Source organism: Tetrao urogallus, assembly GCF_951394365.1.
Source record: "Tetrao urogallus genome assembly, chromosome: Z".
NCBI classification, from domain to species: Eukaryota; Metazoa; Chordata; class Aves; order Galliformes; family Phasianidae; genus Tetrao; species Tetrao urogallus.
In genome coordinates this window covers 13,007,032-13,018,070 of record NC_136816.1, presented here as the reverse complement: position 1 = coordinate 13,018,070, position 11,039 = coordinate 13,007,032, and positions in this window count along the sequence as shown.

The following is an 11,039-nucleotide window of genomic DNA, read 5'->3' as shown; positions in this document are numbered from 1 at the left end:
TTTCGTTTCTCACTTTCTGGACTTAAGCCAAAATAATGAAACCAGCCAGGGTCATCTCCCACAGAGAAGTGCCAGTGGTTTTCATGCATAAAACTTTGGTTTCAGCTGTTTAATTTGGGGATTTTAACTTCAGAGATGTCCTGTAAGGAGGATTCTGAAGGTTCCACAGTTTCCAGACCCCTAGGAGGAACCTGACACATCACTTTTCCCTGAGCATTCTTGACAGACTTTGTGTGCCCACGTGTCACAGTGACAATGCTGTGACAGGAAGTGTTGCTGAGCTGGAGGACAGTACTAGGATTCCATCAGCCAACCACTGCAATGAAAGTCAGACCCCTCCAGAGCTGCCTGCATCTTTCTTTGGACTGTTCCCAGTCCATTTTCTGTGAACACCAATCCCCAACATATGCACTCATACTTCACATTCTAGGTAAAATTAAATGAAGTAAATGCATCCATTAAAATAAAATATGTGAAAAGATGACCTAAGTGGAGGTGGGCCATCAACTGAAATCTTTGATAGCATCAGGAGAGGTCCTCAGATCAGTTCTAGCTGGAGAAAGCTAGAGGCTGCAAAAACAGAAAATTGTGAGCTTTTTCTTTCACACGTGAAACTGAAAGAAAAATCACGATTAAAAAAAAAAAAAAATAAAAAAAATAAAAAAGCAAAACAACAGCTTATTCTGGGCTTACTGCAGCTTATAACTGAGCAGTTGCAATAAATCACCACCCAACTTGGCTGCTCGGCTCGGCTCTTTTCTAGCAGCACAAAGTTGAGGGGGAAGATGTAGCATTCCTGGGATTTGTCATGAGGAGGTTTGTCACATCTTCCCAAAGCTTGCGTAAGGAGACAGGCTGCAGAAGGCCAAGTGTTAGGCAGAAATTATTTCACTTCCTCTGTGCTCTTGCAGCATGAAATATTTCTTGCCATAAATCAGCTCTGATTAGTTTATTGTGGATGTTTAGGTTAAACGTCTCAATTGCTCTTTTGTTCTTGGGAATCCAATCTTATTTTTATAGATATTTATTAGTACAGCTTCTAGACAGCTGATTTCATTTCCCATCTCATTCCCATATTTCTGGCTGCACTGTGGGAAGGACTGTGTCATAAAGCTGAAATTCCTGCAGACAGAAGCAGCAGGACACAGGCTGTCTCCGTCGGCCATGCAGACACAGGGCTGCGCGGTTAGCCAGGCTGTGTGGGTAGAACGTGAGGCCATGCAGAAACAACCCTCCTCTCCTCCTCTCTCCCACAGCCTTTGGGGGAAATGTGGTTAGCCAAGCACGGCTGCTGGGCAACTTCTAAGTTGCCCCGGGACAGGCAAGAATGCTGAAAAATCAGTGTGTAGAAATGTTTCTCTAATCCCCATGTAAGAAAGGTGCACAGCATGGTACAATTTAGTCTCTGCATTTCCCCCGGTTTAGAATCACTCTGCCATAACCTCCTGGGAGATGAGTTGGGATGGTCTGATCTGAGAAGGCTGCTGCTCCAGGACACTGAACCTCCTTTGCTTCCACACGAATGGCTCGGTGAGCCATGCTGCAGGACTGCTCATTACATAGCAACAGCTGTGGAGAGTAATTAAACAGCAGAGAGGCTATTGCAGAAGTACAGACATGCCAGATGTTGCTTGTTTCAGTTTTGAATCTTGCTTGCTCGATATCAGAGCCCTGCAACCCATGTTGTGCACCTGAGTGCTCAGCTTCACAGCTCCTCTCCTGCAGATCGGTCGCGCTGCTATGCTTGCTATGTCCACACCTCATATAACACTCACACTTGGCTTCCACTGCAGCTGTTGAAAAGAGGGTGGAGTGAACTTGACTTCAACATGTCTGGTAAAAGTTCCCTGCAGACAACGTCTAACAAGGTTTTGATTTTCCAAAGTAAACTTACAGCAGCTTGCATGAATGCAGAGCCCCTTCTGCTCCCATAGCATCCCTTGATGGAGTAGCTTGCACTGCCCATGGGCCAGCCCAGGAAGGAGAAAGTGGTATTTATATCAAAGTTCAATCCCAGTTGCCAAAAGCCTTTCCAGCAGGTTACAGGAAAGGATAAAGATTAGCTTCTTCCCTCTGCATGAAGGAAAAAGTAATCACGTGCTCCATGTGTGGAAATGGTACCAGAAAGTGTTACTAGCACTTCCTCTCCAAGAAGTCAGAAGTAGAAAAAGAAGTCACTTGGATGATGTAGGAAACTCATAAAATGTGCAGCTCACACTTCTCTCTGCATTACTCATCAAGAATCCCAAACCAAGTAATCTGTATCATAGATGTGTTCATGCTTGACCATATTATTTCATAATTTGATATTACTTTTTTGACTGTTTAGCATACATATTCCTTTGATTTGTCTTCATTTCATGGTGTAAAAGCTCCTCTAGCATCTCTGTAAATAAAAATTTAAAGGTGGCCTCCTCTTCGAGCTGATTTTTTTTGTTATCGACTCATAAGGAGCAAACAGCATGACCATAGAAGCAGAACGTGTTTTTCCCTGAGTACTGCATGACTGGACTTGGTCCAGGTATCAGTGCTAAGGAGAAACATCAGGGATGGCATTCAGACTGCTTGCAGATTAATGCTATGCCGTGACTTCTTTTGCCTTGAATGTGTCTGATAATTCTGGATGTCAAATTCCCTGAGTCACCTCTTTGCTCACAGGACCATGAAAGCCATACCAACGGTGTCTGCCTACTCCTCGGTGGTTATCCATCCAGATTCAAGCGGACACAAGCTTCAGTGTTTGCCATCCATGCTGCTTCCTTACTCATGCAGAAAGCAAGGGTTAGTACCGGAACTTAGCCATACTACCCTAAAATAGATACACTGAAGATCGCCATCCTTTTCTTGGTGTTGAAAGAATCTGGGTGACAATTTTAGGCTGAACATCTCAAGTCACATGTTTTAATCCAGGCCAGAGTTTTCTCCTTAGCTGCATCCTTTTTGCACAGCAGCTGGTCACCACTAAAACCATTAACGTTGAACAAGACCTCTAACATCACCTAGTCCAATTGACCACCTACTACCAGTATTGCCCACTAAACTATGTGCCCACTAAACTATGCCCCTCAGTAAAACATATAAACATTTCTTGAACACCTCCGGGTTGGTGACTCCACCACCTTCCTGGGCAGCTGTCTGGGCACCTGTCCTGGGCAACTGTTCCAGCAGCAGTCTACTCTTTCAGAGAAGGAATTTTTCCTAACGTCCAACCTGAACATTTGGCACAACTTGAGGCATTCCCTCTTGTCCTGTCACTAGTTATACAGGAGAATAAGTCTTCCCTGAGCCTCCTCTTCTCCAGATTGAGCAATCCCAGCTCCCTCAGCCACTCTCCATCAGACTTGTGCTCCAGACCCCTCACAGCTTCATTGTCCTTCTCTGGACACGCTCCAGTGTCTCTTTCTTGCAGTGAGGGGATGCAGTGGCCAGGAAGCTCCAGCAGGCCCTACTTTCTCTTTCTTCCCAAACTATCCACAATTCACCTCTCAGACCTCTGTTGCAAGTCTTCTTGTTTTCACCACAGGTTTGGCACAAAATGGATGAGGTGGCTTGAAAGACAGGCCTTCCAAATGAGATTTAATGTGATAGGTCAAAAAAGAACAGTGTGGTATCATTTAATTCACCCAGAGAATAATCGGTACTCAAAGCTGTTGCAATAGCTACATGCTGAAGAGTGGATAACTACTTCTAAATTCACCTATCAGATATTCTTCTGTTATGTTTTCAAAAAAAGACAGCTCTGTGTATGATGATGTAGTTTTCAGCATAAAAACTAGAAGGGCTCTACATAATTTTCTTGTAAAGGCTGTTCTAGCTAAAACTCATTTGTTTCAGTCTCAGCAGAGGTATAAAGCTAAGATCTAGAGGAAATTCTTTACAGCACTTAAGGTGCCTGTAAGAACTTTCATTGAAGACAGGGAGACACTGGAGTTAATCTTGTGACCGCAGAAAACTTTGAAATATCTCAGCAGAATGAATTGATGTCATTCAGAACTACTATTAAAGCATTTTGGAAGGTGCAGGCAAAATGTATTCTCAGTTTATTATCCAACAATTGATGGGGCATAGTCTGAGAAACTCAGTTTGTTCAACCCTTCTCTGAGCACTGGACCAGGCAGTTTTCTCTTTCACTCTTTCTCTTTTCAGCTGTCCTGTGACTCCATGGTATTGTAATTACGGTGGTAAAATCTTCTTCAGACAAATATTTCTGCATGAGACAAGTACAGCCATAAAACAAGTAAACAAACAAACAAACAAAAACAACAAAAAAGCAGAGCTATTCTTCCTTCTCAGGAAATACCCTGACAACAGTATGTTCATCCTTTTTCTCCAGGGCATTAATGAACAACTAATTCAGGAGGCTGTTATACCAGCTTGACAAAAACTGAGAATTCTGTCAAAAAAAGGCAATTTCTGGTGAGTGTTAATCCTTCCAACCATTTGCATGAGCAGGTAATGCAAGATCTGACAATGCTGCAATCCTGTTTCCCAAAGAGAATGAATTAAATGGGGTCAACTGTCTCTGCTCATTTCTCATTTCTCAGCCATAGTGGGACAAAAGTGCTTCCACTTTCACTTTTTTGTCATCTCTCACATGGTCACTGTTTCTTCCTTAGACTAATCCAGAGCTTTTCCCAAGCATGCCTTTATTTTTTCATGACTTTTTTTATTGCACTCTTTGTCATCTTTGTCCAAGCAAACAAATTGCCATGACACAACACCTACCAGGAACTACTAATCTTGCAATACCTTTTCATGCAACGCTGTTGGCTGTTATCACTTCAAAAACCAAGCAGGCATTTCTCATAAAGCTTCCCAGCAACAGATTTCATTGAATTGCTTTCTTTCTGTGTCAATGCCATTAAAGAAAATGTTGAATGCGATTGGGATCAAGACTTGTATTTAGGTCCTCCACAAGTAATCTTCCTTCATCTTGGTATCTTCCTTTGCAGTTGTATCAGTTTTAAAAATAGACTTAGTTTCATTTTCCTTACACAAGCAGATTAACACCAATACACTCGATGAATTAAATTGACTTTGGAAAGGAATTATAATAGCTGGGAAATAATTTAATGATTGCAGAGAAGGATGAAAACTCATGTCCAACATTATATGGAAAAGAAATGACAACGAGGATGGCAGATCACTAAAGGGAAATTTCAGAGAAAGATTTGATGAAAACTCAGACTTTGTGAAGGGAATTGGAATAAAATTAAGAGCAGAAAAATTGTTAGCAGAAAAGAGGAAATAACCTTTATGAGAGGTTTCGTGCACTACTGGAGACAAGTGGAAAAACAAGAGTGTTTCCAGAAAATGAGGAGACTGTACTTGCTGCTCCTCCTTGAGTATGATAACTATCTCCTGTCAGGTTTTTCACAGTTCTACTCAGAAGATGTTCAAACACATTACCTTCGGTCTCCAGGCAGTGAGGACATGCATTTATTAACTTGTTTTCTTACCATTCTTACTTCACAGTTTCAACATTCTATTTTTCCCACAAAGAAAAATAAAACTGAGAAAAAAAAGCATCTGAATTCCCATGAATGAAGTTTCTTGTCCCCTTCAGGTACCTCAAATGTGTTCAACCACACTGCAAAAGATGTCAAAGTAGGCTGTACTAAATATTCCAGGGAATCACACTTACTTATAAACACAATCATTTGTACACTAGTGGTAAAATGCAAGGAAGAGCAGCATACCTAACATACACACACATGTATATGAGCGTCTACCTTTGAGATGACAATTGAAAAAATGATTTGAATTGCCAAAATATTATCTCAAAATCAAAATGATATTTTCATCCCTACAGTACTTCCTCAAGAAAGCAGGCAGTTTATTTATTTATTTATTTTGATTTGTTTTGCTTTTTCTCTCTTTTGGAAAACAAAAATGTTGTAAACCTTTTTGAACTAAATGATTTACTGGATAAACCCAGACCTCAAATCACAGATTTTTATGTTTTTCACTATTTAAGTAATTACACTAAAAGTATAAAAGTCTGGATGAGTCTAAATCTTTAAAGAAAGGTGGCACGTTTTCCGTCCTGTAAAACAATTATGTATTTTATCTTTCCCTTAAGTAAGGTTTAAAATGCAGAAAACATTCACCTAGAAAATCATTTTCAGAGTAATATCAAAGTGAAGTACTAATTAGGGACAGCCTTTGAAGTTTGATCTGGATTTCTTAACTGTAGTTAATTTCCTGTCTTGAAAAACCATTTGTGGGCATGTTTCTCTATTCTGTCTTCCATCATCGCTAAAATATTTTGTAAATAGGAGAAGAAATTGACATCTCATGTCAGACTGTCCCATGTGCATCCCTGGAAAAAATTGGTCTTTCAAAAAGTGAATTAGAAAACCATGCTCACAAAGTAATTCTCAATTCAGTAACTACAGAAAAAAATGAATGGAATGGGGCTTAATATCATAAATCATAGAACCATAGAATGATTTGGGTTGGAAGGGACCTTTAAGATCCAGTGATTCCAACCCTCCTGAATCATAGAATCTCAAGGTTGGACTTGCAAGATCATCTAGTTGAACTGTCCTCCTGTTACCATTGCTCCTACAAGCACTAAACCATGTCTCATAGCTCCTCATCCAGATGCCTCTTGAACATTGCCGGGGACAGTGACCACCGCCTCTCTGGTCAGCCATTCCAGCACCTGACCATTCGCTGAGAGAAAAGGTTTTTCTTATGTCTAATCTAAACCTCCTCTGGAACTTGTGGCCATTTCCTCAGGTCCTGTCTGTTGCCTGGGAGAAGAGGCCAAACCCCTCTTCACCACAACCTCCCTTCAGGAAGTTGTAGAGTGCAGTGAGGTCTCCCCTGAGCCTCCTCTTCTCCACACTGAACAATCCCAGCTCCCTCAGCCGCTCCTCGTAAGACTTGTGCTCCAGACCCCTCACCAGTTTCGTTGCCCTTCTCTGGACACGTTCCAGGGCCTCAATGTCTTTCTTGTAGTGAAGAGCCCAAAACTGAACACAGTACTCGAGGTGCGGCCTCACCAGTGCTGAGTGCAGGGGGATGATCACCTCCCTGCTCCTCTGGCCACGCTATTTCTAATGCAGGATGCCGTTGGACCTCTTGGCCACGTGGGCACACTGCTGGCTCATGTTCAGCCGAGCCCCCAGGTCAACCAACACCCCCAGGTCCCTTTTCTCTTCACAGTCTTCCAGCCACTTGTCCCAAGCCTATAACGCTGCATGGGGATGTTGTGCCCAAAGTGCAGGACCCGACACTTGGCCTTGTTGAACCTCATCCCATTCACCTCAGCCCAGTGGTCCAGCTTATCCAGATCCCTCTGAAAGGCCTCCCTACCCTCAGGCAGATCGACACCACCTCCCAGCTTGGTGTCATCTGCAAACTTAGTGAGGACCATATCAAAGGCTTTGCTGAAGTCTAGGCAGACTACGTCAACAGCCCTGCTATAGTCAGGGACTCTTCCCACTAGACCAGGTTGCTCATAGTCCCATCCAGCCTCGCTTTGAATGCCTCCAAGGAGGGGGCATCCACAACCTCACTGGGCAACCTCTTCCAGTGTCTCGTCACCTCACAATAAAGAATTTTTTCCTGATATCTAGCCTAAATTAACTCTCTTCCAGTTTTAAGCCATTTTCGCTCATCCTATTGCTACATGCCTATATAAAAAGTCCCTCCCCAGCTTTCTGTACCATTTGGGTACTGGAAGGCCATTATATGTTCACCACAGAGCTTACTCTTCTCCAGGCTGAAGAGCCCCAACTCTCTCAGCCTGTCACTGTGGGGGAGGTGCTCCAGTCCTCTGATCACGAAGATTCATGGCCATCCTCTGAACCCACTCCAACAGCTCAATGTCTTTCTTGTGTTGGGTGCCCCCGAATCGGATGCAGCACTCCAGATGGGGTTTCATAAGAGCTGAGTCGAGGGGCACAATCACCTCCCTCGACCTGCTGGTCACACCTCTCTTGATGCAAACCAGGATACCATTGGCCTTCTGGGCTGGAGGAGGACATTGCCAGCTCAGGTTGAATCTTTAATTGACACTCCCAAACTCTTCATCATAAATATTCAGTGTTTTCAGTAATGGTGTGCATATCAGCAATAGGGAGCTTACTACATGTCATTGGTTTACAGGCTGGTTCTGCCTAGTTCTATGACTAGGGGGGTGGAGGATTTTGCAAATCTGAACCTCTGGAAAAGGGAAACATGGGACCCAAAAATAATTAAAACAGCAGCAACAATCTGAAGAGAAGCAAACTAATTTACTAAATACGGTATCAGAATGCAAGATAACATATTACAATACAATATAGTATTATAGAACCTGACAAAGAAGAGAGGCCAGATGACCTATAAAGGCCTTATATCTGTTCCCCTTGAGCAGATAACAAAACAGCGAACAGTCTTCTGGGGAATGTAGTTCTTCTCTTCTGGGACAGGTACTCAGAACTGGAGCATTAACACTTTAACTTCCAGTGCACTACATGATGTTATGATGTGGAATACCAATAACCAAAAATCATAAAACCACGACACTTCATTTGCTATGAGCAACCTGGCACCGAAGTACCAAAAAGTAACAAACTGAGAAAGAATAAGTATTCAAAATCATCTTGACAAACTAGAAAAATCAGCTCCAAAAATAAGGTGCAAGGCGGTAAGGTGAAATGTCATTTATAATACACACTGGGAAATTGTCAACTACACAACCACAGAAAGGAAAAGCAATGACTATCTCATATCTCTGTACATAAGACCCTAAAAATTATGCTAGTTTGCAAGAGCATGTCATTGTGAAGAAGGTGAACATTATATTTGATTTAGAAAGAGTAGTACCGTATATTGACTCACAGTGGAACCCTTCTGCTCTGTAAGCTTTGGAAATATCCCACAAGAGCTCCATGAGCATGGAGGAATTGCAGAGATTCCAGCTTTACACTGAGACTTCACCAAGAATGGCAGCATACCATAATACCTAGCAAAGAAGGCCACTGGGCCCATTTCAGTGCACTGGGATGAATGAGTTTGTGGATAAAGTGGATATCTCTACCACTTGCAGATAAATATGCATTGTAAAGAAGTTTCATTCTTCTTCTGTAGTTTTTGTAATACTACCTCTGTTCTCACAATTAATATGTGCTCATTTTGGCATTATAGTAAGAGGGTCTTTCCTAAAGACAACTGGAAAATGCTACATTCAGTTGGCAGATTTAATAATTCTGTCAGATTGTTTATTTGCCACCAGTACCCTGGGGAACATCAACTACTGAGTCCAGGTCTGGGGACTCAGCACAAGAAATACATGGAACTATTGGAGTGGGTCCAGAGGAGGGCCAAGAAGACGATCAGAGCACCTCTTCCATGAAGAAAATTTTGGGGAAAGTGGTATTGTTCAGCTCTGGGGAGAAGGCTCTGGGGAGGCCTCACTGTGGCCTTCCAGTACTTAAAGAAAACCTAAGAGAGAGATCGACTTTTTACATAGGTAGATAGAGATTGAACAAGGGGGAATGCTTTTAAACTAAAAGAGGGGAAATTTAGATCAGACATTTGGAGGAAATTATTTGCTCCAAGAGTGCTGAGGCACTGGCACAGCTGCCCAGCTGCCCTGAGAGTCATGGGTGCGCCATCCCCTGAGGCATCCAAGGTCAGACTGGATGGGGCCCAGGGCAGCCTGGTCTAGTGGGTGGCAACGTGCCCACAGCAGGAGGTTGGAAATGGGTGGACTTTGAGTTCCCTCCCAGCCATAGATATTCTAAGATTCTGTGGAACTTCACTGGCAAAAACGCTGCAGCTTCTTGCACAAATTCTTCAAAAAGGGGTGTTTCACTAACACAGTCTCACACAGTTGTGGAGACTGACAGGTTGCAAATGGTTTTTGATGGAGAGAAGGTGTTCTAGTGTATACAAACTGACTTAGCTGATGGGAAACTGGCTCTATATCATGGCTACTCTAACTAGATGGCATGTCTGTTTTCAGTCCAAGGTACGTCCACCATCATAATGTTTTCTACAGAATTACTGCTTTGATTCATGGCTCAGAGAAAAGATAAAGTAATAAGTATTCTAACAGGATTATTACACCTGCTGATTGTAATATTTGCTATTTTTTAATTAACTCTTTACGATTAGAAAGCAACAGTTTCTTGAAAAGAAAATTTTGCAGGATGTTCAACTCTATTCACCTTCATTTTCCGCTGCAGGCAAAATTAAACCCAGCTCTTCTATTTCAGGTTAAGTCATGGAAAATTTTCACCTTAAAATTGCAACTATATACAAGTTTTTGTTGAAAGCATTGTCAGATCAGCACTGGAAGATTTTAAATCAGGCAATACCTCTGAATGAGTGTATGAATAGGCCTTTTGTGGTCCTGTCATTTCTCAGGCACAAAGTCTATGTAGAAAGCAAAATATTTTGGCCATTCAAGTTTTCACTGTGTGATTTATAACATTCTCCCAAAGACCTCTGTGAATTTAAAATGCTATGACCATGCCTTTCAAAAAAGAATACTTAATTTTAATATTCCCAAATCCTCATTTAGGTTTTTAAATGAGTCCCTGATTCTGCAAATACTGACATGGGTGCTTTTTAGTTAAGTATAGGATTGAATTTTGAAAGGATCAGGGCCTAAATAAACTGGTATTTTAAAAATATGAAGTGGTTTCAGGGTTCATTGCAAGCCATAGAACACAGAAGTGGAACTATATTGCACAGTCTTGGTGATTTCAATGGAATTATTCAAGTTTAAAACTCCTGTTTCTTTGACAGAAGAATAATAATTAATAAAAATTGATTCTAGCTTTTAAAATTGCAACGCAGAAACCTGATGTACAAGCTTAGTTCTACACACTTGTTGTCAGCCACTGAAAGTAAATACACATTGCTAACTTCTTAAATCTAAATGAATGCATCAACACTAGTCAGGAAGAGGTTATGCATTACTTCATTTTGGTAAGTGGTGTGCCTTTCTCATAGATTGCCTAAGCAAATAAAACCAAAACCAAGGCCTTTTTAGAAAGCATTTTATTGTTTTAGAAAAATAATTAGGAAAAATCATG